The following is a 24,426-nucleotide window of genomic DNA, read 5'->3' as shown; positions in this document are numbered from 1 at the left end:
TAATATAACAAGTGGAGAGGAGGTGGGAGAAAAATGAACTTGGAAACAGGTAGTGGGAGTGTGAATCTGTACAAACATGTGAGACAGCCAGTCAGCAATGTTTAGTGCAAATGATTCTCTTTTTTGAATTGAGATGCAGTCTTGCTGTATTGCCCAGACTGGAATGGAGGGGCCATTCACAGTTGTGATCATGTCACACTACAGCCTTGAACGTCGGGGCTCAAGTGATCCTCCTGGCTTAGCCTCTGGAATAGCTGAGACTACTAGCACCCACCTGCAAATGCTCAGAAATTTGATTCTTGATGTGCACTATAGGAGAATATCCATAAATGTTTACCAGTACACAGTTTGAAAATAAGAACCAATGTATAAGATAAGCTACTGTAATTAAAATGCATAAACCGTATTCATGTATATTACTAATAAGTAGAAGGATAGTTCAATGTTGACTGAAAAAAGCAGACTGCCCAATTAATTTTATAAAATTTTAAACATATAGTGAGAAATGTAGTGCTACTGATTGTTCATAGATGTGTGTGTGCACACATACATACACACAATGTTCAAACATGACAAATAGCTTAGTGATTTTAAAATATGAGTTGGCAAAAAACTTTATATTGCTATATAAAGGAATATATATATAAACTTTATATTGCTAAAAAAAGGAATCAAAAAGATTTAAGTAAATCATAGTACATTCAACATTAGAATGTGCATTTGCACAGTTCATACTGCAGTTTATATTGATGAAATAATAAGAGTAATCAGAGTCTTAGAAATGGAAATTTGCGATTTGTCTAATTAGCTATGAACAACAGAGAGAAGCTTGCTTTTAGAGAAGGAGTGAAATAACAGCTTTTCTTTTATCATCAAATAATTATAGAAAGCTAAATAAAACATACGGCAATGTAAAAACAATATATAGCATCAAGAAATCAAGATTCGGTTTCTCACCCAATCACATGTTGTTTCTTCTCTGTCCATGAAGAAAGTAATTTAACACAGGGTATTTTTGCCAAAAATAACATTTGAAAATAAAGTGAAACATGACTTTTATTCAAACAGCAAATGAAATATACCTGAATCACTCTTCAAAAGCCATTTTAAAAATTATTCATTTACTTGTCTACTTCTTATTCTTCTTTGCTTTTTAAATATAGATTATTTAAGCATGTGTAATATCATGGAACATATGCAACAGTGGTTTAGATAATTGCACATACTTTTCCCCATAAAATTGAACCTGTCCTTTCTTGTTCCCTCTCTGGTTGGAAAGAGCCAAAAAAAAATGTATATTCATTCAACACAGCTATTTTATATGCCTATTCTGTCCTAATCAGGGTGTTCAAAAATCCAAATCTCTTCTTTTTAGTAAGATCTGAGTGTCACTCATTGGAAGGATTAAAGCCCAGAATGATTTCCATGTAATATTTATGAGCATTTAATTTGAATGTATTTTTAAAAGTCTCTTATAAAGATTACTACCAGTATCTCTTGCTAGACATAGGCTTGTAGCAGGAATTTAAGAGTGTCGTCCTGTGGGACAGAGTACCCATGAAGCATTTCAACAATACAAACTGGAAGATCTGTTAAGTGAATGTCCATTTATCCTATTGGAATTCATATGAACCCAGTTAAAGTTTTCTGGCTATTTTTTTTTTCAGTCATGCTAGTGTTACTCTCATCAGCAAGCAGCTACTAAGTATGTCCTTAGAGTACATGAAATAGAAAGTGTGTGCTAAACAGAAAATATCTGGTCAAGAAATAGAGCATGAAGGCTGCCTTCCAACATATTTGTAATCTACTTCAGTAATGGCATATATCAGATTGAAAAGCAAGTTAAACAGTAAGTGTAATTTTTCATTGGCAATTCTAACACAGCTGTGACATATTTAAAGCCATAGTTAGCAGAATGAGAACCAGGTGATATGGTATAGCTGATTATGGAAAATATATGTGAAAACAGTAACTGATTAGAGAAGCATATATTAAAATGTGCAACCTGATCATCTTCTTCCAATAAAAATAAACATCAGTGCACTCTCTGCTTTTTCTAAATCACAGTTCATTGTTCAATTAAGCTTGGCGATTTAAATGCATAGATAAGCAAACTTCCCTTATATTTTATGTGTGCAAACTTTTGAATTGAAGTTTTCATCTCAGTACATTGTGTGAATGGAAAAATAAGTTTTCCTATTAATGTCAGTGAAGTATACACACACACACACACACACACACGGTAGTTCTTCGCAACGTATTTTTTGAGGGGGTAATCTATTTTAATGACACTCACTATTTATATATTTACAAAAAAATACATATTATAGCTTAAAAAAAAGTACAACTGCACACTAAAAGTTGAGATACCCACCTTCAGCAGACCCACCGTAGTGTTTCATTTGGAGAAAGGCCAGTGGGGAAAAGAGCAGTCTCAGCCCAGAGACTCTCCTGTCTTCCTCCATAGAGTGCAATGCGGTTTCATCCTGATATTCAACCCCTCACATCCTTCCTTGTCAGGAAGAGTGTTGAACTTGGGAGCTAGGGAAGAGTGGGGTTGTTGAGGAGCAGAGGGAGGTACAAGACATGGTGGAAAAAGTTGCAGAGGGATCATGAAGAAGGGCAAATGAGAGTGGGTAACTAAGGAATTAAACGGGAGCTAGAAGCTTCTATTTGTAATCCCAGAATCTGGGAATCTGGCAAGAGGAGAGAAGAAAAAGAAAATGCAGAAGGGAGACAGGTCTGGGAGTTGAGGAGAGGAGGAGACTTCTTTATCTCTTTCTCTCTTTTGTATAGTTCTACTCCTTTATGTTAATCCCAGTCTGTGACAGGTCAAGAGAGGTTCTGGTCACAAACTAGTGGTTGTGTCCACATGGGAAAAAGGGAAAAATAATGTAGGAAGTAAACTGCGGAGCCGCCAGAAAAAGCTGGCGTCCTTCTTAGTAAGACACAGCTCCTGGCTGAAGGGAGCAACAAAGATCACATTAGTTTCATCATTGATGGAGTATAGGTGACAAGAGAGAAGATGAGGATGCCAAAGACCAACGTCGGAGTGCCAAACTCACTGTTCACTTTGAATTAACCCTATTCTTTTCTCCATTCATGTACCAAACCATAGGCTGTATATTTCGTCACTGAAAGTTACCAGCTTATTAAAGGCTGCTTAATTCCAATTTAATTAAGAGAAAGGAGGTAAAGTATGTGTGCTTGCAATAAGGACTGTTTTTTGTCTATTAATGGATTTGGGGCATCACTGCCTGAAGGAGAACAACACATTCTAAAGATGTAGGAACTCCAACCAATGGCAACTCTGTGGGACAGCACAACTGTCCTTAATCACTTGCTGATACATCGAAGGTGCCACAAATTCCCTTTTCCTCAACCATTTGCCCTAAAAGGCTCTAGTAAAATCTGTATTTGTGGAATGTTTGGACCTACTTAATCAGTAACACTGGCAGTGGGACCCAGGAATATACGTTTTTATATGCTCTGTCTGTAATTCTATAGTTGTTCAAGTTTGGTAACTACTCTTTTGAGAAATCCATGCTTTTTTTAGCAAGTGATTTGAGGCACCTTTTTGATATAGTAATGTATTTACCAGTGTATTCAAATTATTCTAGATACTGATTCCCTCCAAATTCATATTTCATCTTAATTGCCTTGGAACAGGTTTCTAGAAAACTTACTATTTGTTTTATCTTTGAGTATTTTACAAGTTCTCATACCTTCCATTCTCTGATAGCTCTTTCCTTGTTAGTCCCAAGTCACGCCATCTCTAAGGTCTCATTCAAGTAAATGGTTAAGCCAGTAATTACAGATTTTTCAGAAAAGCACAACTATTACCCTGAGTTTATTCTTCGACCACTTTCTTTTTAGGTATTCACTTTAATGACGTTTCCTCAAAAGTCTTTCCTGATGATCCTGGCTAAAATAAACTACTACCTACTTGACATTTTCTAACACACAGGATTATTTTTTTTGTTTATGTTAATGCTGTTTTTAAAATTTATCATTATGTTTATTGTCTGGTCCCCTTACTTGTGCATAAATTCCATCAGTATAAAGATCATATCTAGTTTGCTTACACTTTTAGCTCTATTACAAAACTGCAGGCATTTTATATACATACAATGTGATTTAATAAATATTGGTTGATTTAGTTTTTTATCCAATAAAAATGGATATAATCAACACAAGGTAAAGCCCGCATAAAATCAAAATGTATACCTTTAAACGTATTCAATACTGTATTTGAATTTTAGAATGCATTATTTTTTAAACAGTACAGGGTTAGGATTTCAATGTAGGAATGTGGGGAAGGGGCAAACATTCAGTTCATAACAATGTTATTTCTTCGCCTCCCCCCAAAATGTTAAAGCAAATTGCTTACTTTTTGGTAGCGTAATTATGCTAAGCAGTTTCAGAAAATCTGCCATAGATGTCCTGAAAGACTGCATATCCTGAGTGTTCAATACACTTCTTTTCTGGACATTACTTGATTATATAAGTAGACCTTAAAATATTATTATGAAGACAAGGGGCACAATTATTTTTGGTTTTTGCCCTTGCTTTATATTATTTTATGAGTAGAGAGAGGTTTTAAAGTCTGTTCCAAATGACCTAAACTTTTGTAATTATAATCTGTTCTTAGTTAATATTTAAGGAAGTATGTATTCTATCTACAAGTAAACTATTGATGGTTATAATTACATGGACATCATCAAAACAGAGGCCGCCTGATATAACCCTGATTTTAAAAATGTAAATGATATCCTTGGAAATAAGGTGTTAGCCACTAAAAATCAAAGAGATGATTTTTGTTTGGTGGGGACTGTTTTTAACATTTTATATCTAAATATAGAAATACAACATATAGGTATACTTAGAGGGTTTGAATGAACTTATATTAACATTCCATAAATTTCTCCTGTTTAATTAGCAAATATTCTCCAGAACTACAGAACTACCAGATTAGGTTCAGATATAATGTGGCAGTAGCTTTTCCTGTACTTCAAGCTACTTGATAAAGCCCAGGTTATGGGTAGCAGGTGCTCAATTTTACCCCCATTTCAATAACCTCCAAGATTTTCTCTAGGATGTTTGTTTAAACGTTTCCCTCACACCATCAATTGACCTCTTAGTAAATTGTATGATGGTGGACAAAATAATAATAATTGTAAAAATTATATATTTCTTTTAAAGTATAGCTTTCCAAATGCAGAGTTACTTGGGAAAAAGATGCATTTCTCCACAATCAGTGGAGAGTCACAGTCAATGGAGAAAAGTCTTCCCCCAAATATTCTGCGATCCAAAGGCAGGGGGCAGAGACATTAGAAATTGTCAAAATAAGACAGAAAGGTCCCTCTGTGAACGAGTAGAGAGATATCATGATTGAGAAGTAATGATACATTTGCAGTGTTTAGAAATCACCAATTTTCCTTAGCATTGCCTTGTCGTCAATGAGGACTGTAATCCTTGGGGTTCACCTTGAGAAGCTCTAAACTCAGGGACTGAGAACTTATAGCTACCTCAGAGATTCCAATACAAAAAGGAAAAGAAAAGATACTCAGTTCTAGAAAGACATGATAAACAGGATGAATCTGCTGACAAGTGTGCCAGGTTTCCTTTCAGTTGGCATTGTGGACAGATCACTGCCAGATGGAATCATCTTTTCTTACCTGAACATAATATAATTATTCCTCAGCATTGATCCTTGAATCTTTTTTCCTTTCGGATCAGTCAGTAACAAAGACAGTTATTTTTCTGTGGTGTTTTCTGGGTATGTGGGGGAAGGTGCAGAAGATGGGGAAAATAATACGGAGAGAAGACTCTTCTTCATTGAAATGCCATACCCCTCTCAAAGTAGAGGGATAACCATCTAATATTCTAGTTGGTAAAATGCCAACCCTCTGACAGTTGGGCAGGAATTGTAAGGCATCAATGGTCACACTATTTATTACTTAATCAAAATGTTGAAATTGATCAAATGTAGTCTAAGTTGTACTATTTACCTCAGCTGGAGAATTTTTTGCTAGCAACGCATTGCTCTTTGTAAGATAAATTCATCTATACAATAAATATTTAGCATCTTCAAACTATAAGGGACTTTAGGCAATCCAAAGATAAAAGAGGGCAGACCTTGTATTTAGAGAGAGAAAAAAAAGTGTAGTGAAAGAAAGAGATAAGGCATTTGGTGCATAAATACAGTCCATATGAGATGTCTGCTTTCTATCAAGTAAGGTAGAATTTCAGAGGACCAAGAGGTGCTTTCCAAGTTAGAGGAAGAGGAGATTTATAATAGGAGACTTAATAGAAATTACAGTGTGTAGCATTTTACACATGGTTTCGGGGGTAGTAGAATTTGAATATTTGGTAACAAAAGAAAGATCATTTTATATACAAGAAAACAAGGATATTCATAATGTTTAATTAGAAACATTCAATTCCAGGCCCACCCAAGAATGACAGATTTATAATACTCAGGACTGGGATATAGGAACACATTTCCGAAAGCTCCTTATGTAAATCTAAGACAAATAAATACAAGGTTAATAATCAATTTTGACCAAAAAAAAAAAAAAAGAACTAGTGATGTTTTTTTGGAGATTCATGACAGAAGAAATAAAAAAGAAGCAATTTGTCTGAATGTAGACTTTTGTTTCTTTTAGTGCCTTAGGCTGCAACAAACATTCTGCTCAATATGTACACAGGGGCTACAGACAAAGTTGCAGTCACTGGGTAGTCTGTCTCCTGATTGACACTGAAGGCGTCTGGATGTAAGGAGGCAAAGTGACCTGGAGACAATGAAAGTGGTTGGGAAGGATTCTTTACCAAGTATAAGAGATAAAAAGAAAGGGGTGTTTGAATGTAGACCTGATAGGATCTATCTGATGGTTAGGTTTAGAGTTCAAGAAAATAAAAGGTAAAATTCTTTGTAGGATAAAATATATTTTCCAGTATAGGAGTAAGCAATTGAGTGGATAGAAAAATTATAAACTCAATTTTGACATGTTAGAAAAATATAATGGAATTTCTGATTGCCTAGAATTTGTCTGTGAAGAAATAAAAACCACACAATTGATTATGTCAATAAATCATTTCATGTACCTATTTATGGTATAACCTGTATACTATGTCAATTACTTTAACCCATCTATGTTACTGAAACAAACACTATTTAATGGAGAGTAGGCTTGCAAATAATAAAAAATAAAAATTAAGCAAATTGGCAAAGAGTTGAAATTTTGACTCAAAGTTCACTTAAAATTTTCACTCTGAACATTCCAAATTACATAAACCAAAAAGTCTCCACAAGTCTGTGAGTTTCTAGTTTTCCAGATGGTTTTTCAGACTTTGGAAAAAACCAAGATTGAAGAAAATGTGCCAAAGACAACTATACCTCTTGCAATAAAACATGAATGGATTTAGTAATTTAAACACAGAAATGTAGGGAATGATTAATAACATTTAAGCACTAATATTTGGCAGAATAGTAGTGAAAAATGGTTACATTTCTTATCTTGTCTGTTGCAAACTATATCTACAAATCTGAACAACTGATTCAAGACAATATTCAAAATTAGATATATATTTAATGTGCAGAATGTCAATAAGTCATTTTAGTTTTTCTTTTGAAGAGGCAGTCATTGTGAAGAATATTGTTAATAATTATGTGTGGCAAAGTTACAGATAATGAATTTCAGAATTCTCACTTTTATGTTGGTCTGCTCTGGACTTCCTAGTAAGCTTTTTTTTTTATAAAATAATTCTTTATTTTCTTCATATTTTTCTCTATCATAAATTCTTTGTGTTATAATACTGTGGTATTTCATCAAGCATTTTTTGAAGTTTGTCATTTGTTTGGAGTTCAAAGGAAATGTCAGTTCCCACCCCCCCCAGTTTTTAATCATGTGAAATAGTCTATTGCTGATTTTGGATAAAAACACAATTGACAGAAAAAAAAAATCTTTTCACTCAATAAGGGAAACCAGTGAATTAATGACTATTTACTTTACATTTCAGAAAAAAAGCTGAGTTTTTAATAATTTACCACAAGAAAACTCCTAGCATAGCAGTAGCATCTATTATATGATGTTTTCCTCCATTCTATAATATTTGGCTAAAATCCAGAGACTATAATGTACACAGTGTAACTTAAAATAAAGTTTCTGTGAAGTTTATGATACAGTCTCATCAACATGAGTAAGGAGAATAAAGAGTAAACAATAAATAAATAGCAAATAAAGAAATGCCTTATACGCTACAAAACTTAATTGACCACTGCAACTGTAAAACCCCAAATAGCAAATTAAGGGATCAATAGCTACAAACTGTTTTCATCTCTTGGAGGAAACATTTTCTGTAAAAAATTTGGTTCACAAAGAAAGAAAAAAAGATGCATTTATTATTGTTAAGGCCCTTGAATGTTTCAGAAAAAAAATCAAATTAGACTTGTCAAACTTCACTTGATCTTAGCCAAAAGGCCGAGAAGCGATTAGACTTGTCAAACTTATAATACATTGAAAATAAGTGGGTGTTGAACAATGAGAACATACAGACACAGGGAGGGGAACATCACACACTGGGGCCCGGGGGATTGGGGGGCTAAGGGAGGAATAGCAGGAGGTTGGGGGATTGGGGAGGGATAGCATTAGGAGAAATATCTAATGGAGATGACAGGGCAATGGATGCAGCAAACTGCCACTCTGGGACACGTATACAATGTGCACATGTACCCCAGAACTTAAAGTATAATAATAAAATAAAGAAAATTGTGTGTTATTATATTTTCCAAACACTCTTGACTAGTAAAACATATATTTTTATTTTATTTTATTGTTATTTATTTGAGACAGGATCTTGCTCTATTGCCCGGACTGGCGTGCAATGGCATTATCATAGCTCACTGCAGCCTTTCATTTCTAGACTCACGTGATCCTTCCGTCTCAACTTCCCAAGTAGCTGGGGATACACGCACTCAGGGAACACATGCTAATCTCCAAATTTCACATCTTTTAAAATCTAAGACCATATTTAAGTAAAAATAATTTGTGAAGCAGTATGATATATATATATTCATATTGTAAATTACATATATATGTATGTATATATTTATCCAAAGCAGTGAAAGTCAAACCAGATATTGTATGCTTCTAATGATTAAAAAACATTGAAAACTTAACAGACATAAATCCAAATAAATTAAAACACTTTATCTTCACTTTTAAGTGGAACATTTTCCTGCTATGTTGATTTTTGTATGTGGCTCTCTCACTATTCTCATTACCAGCTCTATCTCACTGATTATTTGATTTACTCTTTTAATAATTAAATGTTTTTGGAATTTCTTACTCTTTTCTAGAAATAGGCTAAATAATACCACAAATAAAATAGCAGTTTATTTCTCTTTTTTTTTTGGAAGTATTTTCCTTAAGATCATAATGTATATAAAAGCATAACAATCTTCTCATTCCTGAATGAATAAACTATAGGACACTGATCTGAATGCATTAGTGCTCCGTCATTGCTGTTTTCCAACATGCATTCCCAAAATAGGCATCTTTAAGTTTTGTTTATATTGTTGCTTTCAGTTCATGGGTATATGGAGCATAATGATTTTTAGTTTTGAAAATCAAATAATAGCATATACTTTCCCTAAATACCATTTAGAAGATCACCTATATTCATTCTATAAATGTGCTAAACTTAGTCAATTTTGATGACAATTTGTACAGCTTTGATTAGAATGTGTTTGTCAACTAGCCAATCTTCATAAAATAAAATCATCCTTTCTATTAATACTTATATTTATTTTCTATTCTAATAAATATGATATCCTATGAGAGTATTATGCTAACGTGGTTGAAATTATAGTACTATTTGGGTAACTCTACTCAACTAGTAGTAGCCAGTCCTTTACGATCAAACTACTGAGAGTCACATGATTGTTGTCAGTTCCTGGGCAAAAGCTTCTGAGTGGGAGGAAATAGTACCAGCCTAATGACACTCCTCTCTCACCTTTCCCTTCCCATATAAAGAATCATGAATATCAAGGCTATTTTCCCTATGCCACCAACAGGGAAGAGCCACATGTGCCATTTTCTGCAGATTAAGTTGCAGAAACATTCCAATCTATCCATCATAACGACTCCAGTCCTTCCTTCTGTGTTGGATTTAAATTATTTCTGGAAAGTGTCTGGTCTACTTCTAAAGACAATTGGAGCTAGCATAGCAATGTGAGCGTCTTTGTCTGTGCCCTCTATTTGTCTATTTCCACCTTATTTTCATTTTCCTAATCCTTTTTTAAATTTATTGAAGTATAATTGAAAACTAAAAAGTTTATTCATTTAAGATGTACAATATGATGTTTTAAACACATATGCATTGTAAAATGATTATCCTAATCAATTAATTACTATATCTAACACATCAGGTAGTTACCATTTTGTATGTGTATATGGTGAGAACATGTAAGATGTATCTTTAGCAAATTAAAGTATACAATGCTTTAACTATAGTCACCACACTGTACATGAAAGATCCAGTATTGATTCATTCTGCTCAATTAAAACTTTGTACTCTTTGTCCAACATCTCCCCATTTCCCTTACCCCCCAGCCCCTGGTAACCACCATTCTACTCTCTGCTTCTATGAGTTTGACATTTTTGGATTCTACATATACTTGTAATGCAGTATTTGTCTTTCTGTGCCTGGCTTCTTTCACTCACCATGACATGCCTCATCCTTTAACACCTCCCCCGTCACTCTCTTTTCTCCACTTTTCCTTCTAGTGCCCTAGAATTCTGACTCTGTAAAAAACAAACTCTCATGTAATCCTTTTTTTTTTTTTTTTTTTTTTTTTGAGACGGAGTTTCGCTCTTGTTACCCAGGCTGCAGTGCAATGGCGCGATCTCGGCTGACTGCAATCTCAGCCTCCTGGGTTCAGGCAATTCTCCTGCCTCAGCCTCCCAAGCAGCTGGGATTACAGGCACGCACCACCGTGCCCAGCTAATTTTTTGTAATTTTAGTAGAGACGGGGTTTCACCATGTTGACCAAGATGGTCTCGATCTGTTGACCTCGTGATCCAGCTGCCTCGGCCTCCCAAAGTGCTGGGATTACAGGCTTGAGCCACCGCGCCCGGCCACTCTCATGTAATCTTAAACACCACATTTAATTTTTCTCCATATCCAAGTAATTTCCCTTCTTTGAGAAAAGATAAAAATAAAATTTATCATTCTCTTTTGAGTACCAATCACATTTGCACATAATCCAAATGATAGAATTTATTAAAATCATTCTAAACCTACCAATCTCGATTGCAAGTATGTGATACCAGTGGCTGTGTCTTGTTCATCTTGGAATCTTGGCATGAAGCATAGTAGCTAGTAAATCCAAAATGAGCCATCATTTTATAACTTTAACAATTCTGTATACATTTCTGTGAATACTCCCTCTACATGCCATTATCCTCAAAAATGGTACCCTTTCCACAAACAGCTAATATCGTTTTGGGAAATGATCATTTCAGGTGCAATTCACAAAATGTAAAATGCATAAAAATAAGAAATTATATTTTATGGAGCAATTTACTCCATAAAAATTGCAAAAAGCAGGAAATATAATTCAAAAATGTAAAAGTTTCTTCACTTTTTATCTACAGTCTCACCATGTACATAATAAATTATAGATAATAAATAAATAAAATGTATTTCTTATGAAAATCAACTTTTAAAATTCTCTTTGGCATCTATCCATCATTTATTTCAATATTATCTAATCTCCAGTGATGTCTTCTGGGGAACCTGACCCTCCTAGTCCCAGGGATAGAGTAGATATCCTGATACTAATGAGAGTGCAGTGATGGGCGTGGAGCCATCAAGCTAACCATTGAAATGGGGGACAACATTCTACAACAGAGATGTCTTTCTTTCCTACACGAGGTGGATAAAATGTTACCAGCCAAACAGACTTCCATGAAAGGAGCCAGCCAGAGGATGCAGGTGACCCACCACGGAAGGCAAAGCAACCCGAAAACCTCACACGCCTGGAGCTGGAGCTGGGATGGTTACCACTGCAATTATCTAAATTGAACTTCTCTTGAGGGTAGCCTTCAATTGGACTTTGCAATTATGAAAGTACAGAAATTGTATTTTTTGTTTAAGCCAGGTTAGTTCCGTTTTTAATTTCCTTCAATAAAAAGCATACTAGCAGATACTGTACTTGAATATCATTATTATGTCTTCAGAAGTTAAAATTTGTTTGCCTGGAAATTCATGTTGAAAGTGCTTTCCTTTAGAACTTTAGTGGCATTATTCTGTTATTTATTACATCATTCAGGTTTGTTAATAGCTTGACAGATGTCAGTCTACCGTGTGTGTGTGCTTGTGTGTGTGTGTGTGTGTCTTGCTCTGTCACCCAGGCTGGAGTGGACTGGCATGATCTCAGCTCATTGCAGTCTCAATCTCTTGGTGTCAAGCTATCCTCCCAATTCAGCCTCCAGAGTAGCTGTGATTACAGGCATGCACCACCATGCCCCAGTATATTTTCTAGAGACCAGGTTTCTCCATGTTGGTTGGGCTGGTCTCAAACTCCTGGCCTCAAATGATCCACCTGTCTCTGCTTCCCAAAGTGCTGAGATTACAGGCATGAGCCACCCCGCCCCCCACATAAATCTGTCTTTATTCATTTTAGATAACCTGTTTGTTCATCCCATCTCCGTCTCCTCCATTCATTTTTACAGCTTTCTATACATGAGTGGAGCTCAGAAATTACACCACCTTGTATTTATCTTTCTGGGCAGCATTTCTTAAATTGCGTTTGTGCATAGTAGGCTCATTTCAATGGCGATAAACCCTTTAGAAGAATGAAAATTATTTATATTATGTCATTTATTTTCTTTGTTTCAATGCTTTTATTTCCTTACAATCTTCACCTGTTAAAGATTGTACATTAAGAATCTCTAAATAATTTTTTTCTTTCACATTTTATCTCTCTAACTCTGCTAGACTGAAAAGTGTCCTCAAATACACCTTTCCTGGTATTAATTTTTATATGTAATGTAAATGTTATTTACTGTTCTTGATTCTTTTTTGTTACATTCATTTTCTCTTAATGCCTGATTATTCTTTAGGGGTTGTTCTTAATTATGAACGAATAGCTGGACTGATTAGTATTGCAAGTGCTATAAGGCTGCTGTATTTGTGCAGATCTGTTTACTTTGTGTAAGTGGGCTAAAAGTACCAATATACAGAATCGTTTTAGAAGTTAAAATGAGGAATAGCAAGGTGTGTGAACACCCATAATTGGAAAGTTAAGTAGTTTAGTCTGGTCTTGAACTCCTACAGAATTTTATGCCTATGTGACTATCCCTTTTGTGTCCTCAGGTTTAAATGAGGGGGGGTTCACCATTACCGTACGTTATATCCTGGCTCTCTTTCTCGTCTTTTCATACATGTATGTCCTCTTCCAAAGATGATATTTCTACTTTGTTATTATTTGTGTTATCAAATTCTTAATGATAAACGCTACTTAGAAGTAAATTATTCTGGTTAACCCTGCTCAAGTTAGGGTAGAGACTTTGGTTCAGCAGTTTTGTAGACTGTTTTGTAGACACAGTTTTTGACATATCTGTGGTGATGATGATGATGATGACTGCCCAATAACCCACTTCTGAATTTCATATTTGCTCACTCTGAGCTTAGAGTTCCTCTAAGGAGTAGCCTTACCTCTACCACAGGAATCTAGCTGGTATTTTGAATTGTACTTCATACTTATTTGAAAAATATTTCAGCACTTTATTGTTGGCTTTAATTATACAAGTTTTGTGTTCAACATTATTATGAATTTATATATGTGTGTGTGTTTATTCACTTATGTGTATATGCATGAGTACATACATTTAATCATTTGCATATTTTTCTGTCATTTTAATTATTTTACTATAGGAATAAATAAATGCATTTAATTTTTATTCTTGAAGCAGTAGTCATATTCTACAATTAAAGAAAAGCAGATGCCAAGTCTTAGGCTTATATATTTTTTGCTTATATAATTATACAACATCTCATTTAAGCTCCCTTATGTTGGATGACTTAAAAAAAAATAATCTGAGTGAATTTAAAGTCCCATGACCCCTTGTCTCTGGTTTGCAACAAAATTGTAGGCACTTGGTGTTCAGATGTAAGTGGGATGGACGTCTCAGGTGTCATTCATCCACACACTGGCACCTGATGGGACACCTACTGTACCTCTCGTCTTCACTTCTTCATTCTACACAGATATTTGCTCTGTTATTTTTTGTTCTCTTCTTTCATTCTCGTTTCTATGGGTCTAATTCTATTTAAGCCACTTCCAGTGCCATTTAAGTGGGCAAAAAGTCACCCATGCCTGAGAACTTCTCTGCCTACACCTGCCACCTGAATTCTCTCTATTCTCTCAGTATTCCTACCATAGAACTTAACACAGAAATGAAGGCGCAGGTCCCACAAATTTTTGTCATGTACACTAGGACAGCCATTCATGACAAGTAAGCTACGTTTGGAGGAAAAAATCCTTTCTAGACATCTACTCTTAGAGTATCACTTGAGTCAAATGTCATGTGAGTCATATGGTTTAGCTTCTTGAAGTGGTATAGGATTAAAAAGTTATATAAATTATCAAAAAATACACTTCTGTAAAGTATTTTGTCACATGAGTAATTAGGCTCATTATAGATTGGAATTTAATTTTCCTTATGTATTTTTATTTTATGTAATAAAAATAATACTTTTATACTTCGAAATTAACTGGAATTAATTAAATTAAATATGATTTGATGTGATTAAAGCACACATAGTACAAGCTGTGATGTTTAGTGTTCCGTTTGCAACACAAATTGACTTATAGATAACAGAACCATTACTCTAAAGAACTGACAAAATATTCTACTATTTTCCCATATCTTCTTTTAAACTTACTTTAGTTGAAACTTTGGTCAAGAAAATCAATAGCAAATAGGAGATAGCAGTCAGCTGATATGCTTAACATATTTATTCCCCCTCCCACCCTCCCACACTCCATATAAATACACCTATAGAAAAGAAATCGTATTGGATGTGGTGCCGTTTAATCTTTTATAGACACACATTGTTCCCCATTAGCACTGACTAAGACTGAATAATAGCATTATGATCCTTTTGTTGTTGTTATTATTGAAACCATAAGGAAGAATTAGTCTTTGTATGAAGAACAAGATTTCACCTGCAGGGAAGAGGTAACCCATTGTTAGCCAATCTGGTTCTGAAAGAGGAACAGAAGGATTTTGTCCTTTCCTGGGGCTGAGAAAGCACTTGAGCCTAGATTTCTATGTGTGGTAATACCTGCTGATTCCCCCTGACAGAGAGTGAAACTACCAACCACAAGAAAGACTTCTTGTGGTTAGGTAAGGCGTCAATGTTCCTGTTTTGCTCACGGCTCCTACAGTAGCAACCTTTCCTAAGTAAAGAGTAGTCACTCTTGCTGTTACACATAATCTATGGCTGAACTTTAGCAGTGTTTAGCTCAATAACTTGTTCTCAGTTTTTCTGGGAGGTATTAGAGAAAGAATGTCCTCTCTCAAACCTTGGGCAGAGGTATGAATGGCAATGGTAAAAGAGAGTTCTGTCTCACCACACAATCGCTTCACAAAGGTAATCAGCATCAAACACAGCTGCAGGATTTCACCACAAAGTCACTGCCTAAGAATTTGGGAGTATACTTGAGTTAATGGCAAGGCAAAATGACCAGAAACATTGGGGCTTGGCACTTATCATGAAAGGAAGTGATGATAAAATTTTTATTATAATTTCTTTTTTTTTTTTTTTTTTGAGATGGAGTCTCACTCTGTCACCCAGGCTGGAGTGCAGTGGTGCAATCTTGGCTCACTGCAACATCTGCTGCCCAGGTTCAAACAATTCTCCTGCCTCTGCCTCTTGAGGACCTGGGAATAAAAGCCACTGCGTCTGGTTAATTTTTGTATTTTCAAAAATTGTAGAGATGGGATTTCACCATTTTGGTCAGGCTGGTCTTGAACTCCAGACCTTGGGATCCATGGCCTTGGCTTCCCAAAGTGCTGGGATTACAGGTGTGAGCCACTGCACATGGCCAATGATAAAATTTTTGAATCAGGCTGGTGAGACCAGGAAAAGATGCAATCTATCTGTATTCCTAAATATTTATGAACATGTGAGTGGACATTCATGTGTGTTTGAATATGAAAGACGTCATACTATGTATTTCTACTACCTCCTATTAACTATATGTCTGTGGTTATATATAAATTACAAGGATAACTAAATAATTGCTATCATCTGTGTCCCCCAAAATTCAGTCGTTAGAAACTTAATCCCCAGTGCAACGGTGGTAGAAGGTGTGGCCTTTTGGGAGCTGTTTAGGTCAGGAGGCCTCCACCTTCATTCTTCTTAGGGATTACTTACATCACTGTGAACTATATTTTGATATAAATGTGGGTAGTAAAAGCCATTCTGATGAGGTCTCAGATGGAAATGAGGAATGAGGTGTTAAAAACTGAAGGCCAGGTCATCCTTGTTATAAAATGGCAAAGAACTTGGCTGAATTAAATCTACATCCTAAAACTTTGTGGAAGGCAACAGTTAAAAGCTATGAGTCAGGGTACTGGGCAGAAGATATCTCAAAGATATATCAAAATAGTTACAATTCTGCTTTGCTTCTCTTTTCTGCTTATAGTAAAATGCCAAAACAGAAATGACTTAAAGATAAAATGTATAATCAAAAGACTAGCAGGAAGTAAGGATTTAAAAAATTCTCAGCCTGGTTGGATAAAGGATTTAAAAAGTGGGTTGAGGACAGAAAACCAAGGATGTGGCCGAGAAACATTATAATAAGGAGATTAGGATGGCTAGGAGGAAGCCAGGTACTGTTCATCAAGACAATGAGGGAAGGATACCAAAGGCATTTCAGAGGTCCTGCTCACTTGCCCAGGCTGTCTCAGATCTCTGCTCTCTGCATTCTGGTGCAGCTCTCCTCAGCCACTTCAGCTGCGGCTCCAGGGAGTAGAGGTGCAACTCAGGCTGCCACTCTGGAGGACATAACGATGAGCCTTAGCAGCATGCACATACTGCTAATTCTGCAGGTGTACAGACTACAAAATCAATCAGTGCAGGTGCGCAGGTGTACAGACTACAAAATCAGTGTAGGACTTCCTTCACCTAAATTTCAGAGGTCATTGCAGACAGCCTCAAGGTCTGAGCAGAGACCAGTGCAGAGGTGGATCTGCCACAGATAGCCCCACTAGGTCAATACTTAGTGGAGTTATAGGATAAGGCTCCAAGACCCCACAACTGTAGAGCCACCTGCGTGCAATACCAGCTAGAAAACTCACAGACATATGGCTTCAATGCCTAAGTGTTGAAGCATGGCCTGTGCCTAGCAAAGCCATGGAAGCAGGGCTGCTGGGAGCCTAAAAGACCCAAACCTCACCCTAGTGTATCCAAGCATCGGGACATGAAGTTAAAATAGATTACTCCAAAGCCTTAAGATGTAAGGTCGTTGGCCCTGTTGGGTACTGGGCTTAATTAGGATCTGTTACTCCTTATTCTTAACTCTCCCTTTCAGAATGGAAATGTCTGTCCCACCATTGCATTTTATAATCACATAACTTTTTTGATGTCACAGGCTCACAGCTGAAGATAAATATCTCCTAGGATGAATCATCCATTGAGCCTTACCCATAACTGATTCAGATAAGTCTGCAGACTTCAGATTTTTAAGTAGGCACTAGAATGACTTTTTGGGCTATTGAGATGGTATAACTGTATTTTATTTTTGAAAAGTACATGGGATGAAATACTATAGTCAAAATGAGTCCCCTAAAGTTCATATGTTGGAAACAATCCCTAGTGCAACAATGTTGGGAGATAGGGTCTTTTGTGAAGGGTTTAACTCATGAGGCCTCTTTGCTAATAAGTAGGTTAATTCCATTATAAAAGGGTTTAATAAAAAAGAGTTTGCCCCTTTTCAATTTTTACCCTCCTGCCTTCTGCCATGTGAGGATATAACATTCCCCCATTTTCAAAAAACACATAATTCAAGGTGCCATCTTGGAAGCAGAGACCAGATCCTTATCAGACAGATGAACCCGAATCTTGGCACCTATGTCTTGGACTTCCTAGCCTCCAAAACACTGTGAAGATATACATTTATCTTAAATTACCCAGTTGTGGAATTCTGTCTGAGAAGCACGAAATGAACTAAGACAATAGCTGTAGTAACTATATAGTTGCCTTACATACTTTGCCCTTGAAAAACATGAGGATTAGGGATATCAAACCCCATACAGTAAAAAATTCATGTGTAAGTTTTGACTCCCCCAAAACCTAATAGTCTACTGTTGACTGGAAGCTTATGGATAATATAAACAGTTGATTAACACATATTTGGTATGCTGTGTTTGTTATATATTGTAATCTTACATTAAAGCAAGCTAAGAGAAAAATGTTACTGAGAAAATCATGAAGAAGAGAAAACATATTTACTATTCATTAAGTAGAAGTGGATCATTACAAAGGTCTTCCTCATTGACTTCACATTGACTGGGCTGAGGAGGAGGCAGAACATGGAACAGTTGACCTTGCTATATCAAGGATGGCAGAGGTAAGGAATTCCATGTGTAAGTGGAGCTGTGCAGTTCAAACCCATATTATTCAAGGATTTTGTCTTAGAATACATCCAAGACATTGTTCTCTTTCAATGTTCTAAAAATAGGTATTATTTTACTGACTGCAGTATTGTGTGATTGAAGACTGTTGAAATAATGTATTCCCTCATTAACTTGAAAATTGAAATGATTTATTCTCTCATTAACTTAAAAATTGAAACAATTTGTTCTTTCATTAACTTGTTACCCTTGAGCACCCCTTTGTCCTCGATCTTAATAACAATGGAAAATGTTCCCTGTTTTAATCTTTAGTGACCTCATTGTCGAAATATAATTCATAAACATAATGCAAAGTACCAAGGTTATTAGCCATATTGAATTTTTTATCTCTTCCTGTGATTTACTAATTCAGTTTCTTAACCCACCTTGGTGGATTACTTGAACTTTCTTTAAGAATTCATTAAAGGGGGTTATATATATTAAAGATACTGACAATTTATTTGTACATGTTGCAACTTTTTTCCTATTCTTGTCTTTTGCCTTCTTACTTGGTTTGATATAGTTTGACAAGCAAAAGTTTTTAAACATTTAAATCTGTTGAACTACAATCCTTTCTGAGTTCAGTCTTCGGTATCATATTAAGAAAGGCTGGTAAGTTTTCATATGATTTCAGTTTTAAAGTTTAGATCTTTAACCCAATTGGAACTCATTTTGTGTAAAAGTTGTGAAATAGGGATATATCTTTCCTGTCATGTCCTCCCAAGTGTATAGTTAATTTTCATCATTCCATTTATTGAAAAATTCATACTTTCTTCATTTTGAAATGTCATTTTTGTATTTTATTAATTCTGATACACACAGCTGTATTTTTCAGAATGCTTAATGAAATTATTCTGAGCTATTTATCATTCGTATCTTAATATCACATTGTGTTATTGTGATTGAATCTGGTAAAATAATTTCCTCCCACTACAATTTTAGTAAATATTTGAAACCCCACTCTATATAAACCTCTAACTAGGAAGATAAATCATACATACTTACTGTGTATCAAGGACTGTGTACAACTTGAAACAGATTTGCCTAATGGATTTTAAACTCACGATAGGCTGTGGTACTTTATTTTACTGATTTTTAAAAAAATAACAACAACAGCTTTTTCTTTTATACTTTTGTAGAATCTTCTACTGATTTAAAAAGCATTTTTATTAAGACAAGATCTAATTTTAAAAATGACTTTTTTTCTTAGATAATATGTAAAAACCCAGAAGAAAAATAAATTCTTCTTTTGTGAGCAACATAATTAGCCACTAGAGGAAGTAAGTGCTGTGCATTGCTGGGCAGCAACACAGGAACTCACTTATGAAAGAAAATCACTGTTAAGATTTATTCTGCTTAGTAGAATGCCTGGTAGTTCCAGAATGCAGAATTTGCATTCATAATGTGTTAACTTAGTGAGTGTATAAAATGACATGATTAAAATAACTATACTTGACTGAAAGTAGTTATTAGATGTTCCTGATAGTACACAAAAGGAAAAAAATACTATCATCTCAACTAGATCATATACCTTTAATTAACTAATTTATAAAAAATAATTCCAAAGCTCTTTTACTATAAACACATTAAAATTACAATTTAATTTTCTGAAGAACTGATAATCATAAAACTTGTTTTCACCATAAAACGACAAAAATAAGTTAAGAACTAAAGTGTTATATATTTTATTGTAAACATTCCTTTGCAGAAAAACTGGTCTTGGAGGCATTCAAACATGCATGAAACACACTGAAGGAAAATGAAGAAATATGTGCTTTTTTGTGCTTATTTGTATTAGAAAATAGCAATTACAGTCTCATTTAAAGTGTAGTGATTATGAGAGAACTATGTCTATTCATTTAGTAAGTAGTTATTGAGCACCTCCCATCTGACAGTTATTGGGTGGGATATCTAACACATAGTCCAACAATAAATGGCTTATTTGTGCACTTGGCACACGTTTATTATAACTGTGTTATGTGCTGGAGAACTCACTTTTTTACTATCAGTAAGTCATGCTCTCCACATACTAAGCAGGCACTTCTTTTTGCCTAGCATTCTTCTCACATTAACTATTTTATCTGGTAACATACTTACTCTTTGGGTATCTTTTCTCCTGAGAAGACTTTCTAATTGAAAAACCATAATTAAATATCCTCCTCTAGGACAGCATCATCATTCCTGAACCATGGCATGTAGTAGCAGAAGTACCTTTGGAATCTTCCATATTCTTCACTAGACTGTAAATTCTATGAGAGAGTTTTCCATTGGAAAACACTTACTGAGCACATAAAAAGTACCAAGCACTGGCCTGCTTGCAGTGAATATAGGAGTTTACAAAATTAGAAGAATAAAAGGAAATGAAAGTTAAAAGTCATCTATTTTGCCTAGTGGGGTATAAAGTGTACCAACTGGCTCTCACATCATGTAAGTGAGCCAAGTCAGTCATCATCCTCTAGAGATGTTAACAACAAGCACAAGTTTGCATCATACTCTAAACTTCTGGGTCAAAATATCTGGGTGGTGTATCTTGAGAATAGGCATATTTGTAAAGTGCTCCAAATGGTTAGTATGCATGCTGAGATTGAGATCCACCCTCCCTCAGTAATGCAGAGACTGTGTTTGACATATTCACTGCCAGCATATGCAGCAGGAAGTAGAGTACCTGGCACAAAGTGAATCGTTGTTGATTAGGAACTGAGTGAATGAATGAGTTCCTGACAACCTCGAGTAGTTTACATGACCCACACACCACAGAGATGTAGAGCATGTTCTACGGAATAACACAGAACTACATGACTGGTTCTTTAGGGAGACCAGAAAACATTCAGAGGCCAATGGTATATGCGACGAAGGGTAAGAAGGTTGGGAGGCAGAAGGAGCAGGAGGAGTTTCTTCCTAGTAGAAGGGAGAGCAAGAGCCAAGGCACAGAAGATCAAGTTCATGTGGTGTTCAGGAAGTATGGCGTATGTGTCTGCTGCCAGATACCAGGTAGACATGGGGGAGGTTAAGATGTGGAGGGAGGCTTGTAGACATTCTGGCCCTTACTGAAGGTGGCAGTGAGCCACTGTAACCAACAAATCTGTTTATAAGTAAATCAACCTTGGTAAAGTTGTGGAGGATAGATAGTCTGTTAGGAGACAATGAGATAAAGGGTAAGAATAAATGGTCATTAGTTACATGAGTGGAGTGACACAGATGGGAGAAGGACAGCATCGTGAATTATATATCAAACAAAATCTACCCGATGTGACAACTCTTTTAGGGGATGTGGTAAGAGTCATATTTTCATGATGACATGACGACGTCAGTATTTTTGTGAGAAGACATTAATAATTGCTATAATTTGAATCTAAAAAAAGAAACTGCTATGATCTACAAAATAATACAGAATTCAGTGGTTAGAACTTCTGAATGAATCTACAAATATTATTATGGATATCATTTAGTTCTTTATTATGCTATTTGTAACTTACTGAGTTTAATTATACTGTTTTATGAACAAAAGGATAAGAAGCAAACTAATTTTTATTTACCCCAAGCATTACTTTTTCCTCTATTATTATGCTGTGTGAACATTGCTGATTGACTAAAATCAGTATTTTTCTTGATACCAAACTTTTCAATAGAAGTGGCTACATAAAGTTCAGCATCTTTGACATTAGCTAGTATTTTTAAAAGCAGAAGTAAATACAGAACTTCAGGAAAGTTTCACCTTTAGAACGTATTTTTAAGATTGTCCTTGTCAGTTACATGTCTATTCTGATAAAGCATGGGTTCTATGGGATAAGAAATCGAAAGCCTTTCAATGACATTTTATCTCTGGCTCCTCTGGATGAAATAAACAGCATAATTAATGTTCATTGATCCCAAAGTGCTGCTGCACAGAAAGATGCATCCTTCTCTGTTTTATTTGGGAGACAGAATTTAGATGTTCCTGAGCAGGAAAGAAATTACAATCACATTTAATCAACAGTAAAAATGAAGGCCAAAATATTGTAACTACCACTTTTCTTGTTGCTTTTGAAAAGGTGCTGATTTCTCTTTGCACAAAGTGCTGAGTGCAAACAAGAGAACAAACCACATCAAGACTGAATCAAAGAGATGAGTTTAAGCGGGACTGTCATAGATATTTCATCAAGAAAAATGGCATGTCTTGTTTACAATTACTTTGTCTGATTCACTTCTCTATTAGAAAAAGCATTTTTAAAATATCCTTACAATCCTCCTCAAGAGAAGAAAGTTGCTGGTTATTCAGACTAGACTTATATTGGAAGAGAACCCGAAGTGCTGTATGTATTGTGAAGGGCTGTGTGTGTGTGTGTGTGTGTGTGTGTGTGTTATACATGCATATGTAAAATGTTAATCAAATATCTCTCAAAATGAGTGAAATTAGAGACATTTTCTTCTCAGTGCTTTGGAATGACTTCACTCAAATGGATAATATTCCCAAAACAGAACAGGGACTGAGAAGATAACAGAACCTATGACCAATTGTTCTTTCATCCTCTCTACCAGGGCTGCAAAATTTCATACTGATGTGTTGAATTTAAGTCTGTCCTGGCTTTCATTCCTCAGATAACTGGTGCTTGGACTGAAACACCCAAAGCAAATGGAGTTCAAATTGTTCATAATATACAATAGATATTCAAACCCCTCGTATACTATGTCCTTCTTTAACATGCAGACTGACAAAGATAATTTTAATGGTTCCATCAACGTAAGCCACTGTAATAATTCCCCCAAAAAATTTTTTTGAGATGTAATCTCACTCTGTCACCCAGGCTGGAGTGCAGTGGCACGATCTCGGCTCACTACAACCTCTGCCTCCCAGGTTCACACCATTCTCATGCCTCAGTCCCATAAGTAGCTGGGACTGTGAGTCTGGGCCACCACCCCTGGCTAATTTTTTTGTATTTTTAGCAGAAACACCATTTCACTGTGTTAGGCAGGATAGTCTCGATCTCCTGACCTTGTGATGTGCCAACCTCCGCCTCCCAAAGTGCTGTGACTACAGAGTGATCCACTGCGCCCGGCCAGTAATTCAAAAATTTTAATTCGGTTTTCCTCCTCTGATGGAGCAGAAATAACATATCAGAAAACATATTTAGATGAAAGTTCTCTTTCCTTTCAAAAAATATATCAAATAAAATAAAAGCAAGCTTCCTTCTAGGTATTATTTATGCACGTTTCCTCTTCCACTCCTTGCTGCTTTCCCAGTGGTTCTTTCTACAGGTGTTAAATATCATTACTTTAGAATTTAGTTAAGATGAACTGATTCTGTGATAAATGGAGCAATATTGGAAATCATAATTTACAAAAAACTATTAACAGGTTTAAGAGTTTTTTTTCACCATTAATTAAAAGCAATTGAGCTTGTGAAGTAAGATTGGTACTCACAAGGTTAAGGAGCATGTTTCTGGAGTCCATAGGCCTGTTTGAAGCTTGACACTCTTCAGTTATGTGACTCCAGGCAAGTTATTTAAGATCTTTAGGCTTTCAGTTCTTCTTCTGTTAAAGGGGGATAAAAATAGCATTTACAGCATAGGATTGTTATTGGCATTAAATTAGTTAACATCTGTAAATCACTTTTCCTCTTGCGCACTGCATCAGATCTGCTAAGCTTCATTCACCTGGGTATCTTTGCCTCACAGGCCACCCAGCCACCTTTGAGGCCATGGACCTTGCAAGTCTACCTCTCAGCTTCACATGGGCACAGTACACAGTGAATTAC

At 35.6% G+C, this 24,426-nt stretch overlaps 1 pseudogene; it reads right to left on the bottom strand.

Annotated features, from left to right (window-relative positions):
* Nucleotides 1-8,369: 8,369 nt before the first annotated feature.
* On the bottom strand, nucleotides 8,370-8,495 carry LOC118150030 (U2 spliceosomal RNA; annotated as a pseudogene).
* Between the last annotated feature and the right edge of the window lie 15,931 nt (nucleotides 8,496-24,426).

This window comes from Callithrix jacchus, chromosome 21, assembly GCF_049354715.1.
Source record: "Callithrix jacchus isolate 240 chromosome 21, calJac240_pri, whole genome shotgun sequence".
Lineage (NCBI taxonomy): Eukaryota > Metazoa > Chordata > Mammalia > Primates > Cebidae > Callithrix > Callithrix jacchus.
The sequence above is the reverse complement of the archived record's forward strand: the minus strand, read 5'-3'. Positions and strand labels throughout refer to the sequence as shown.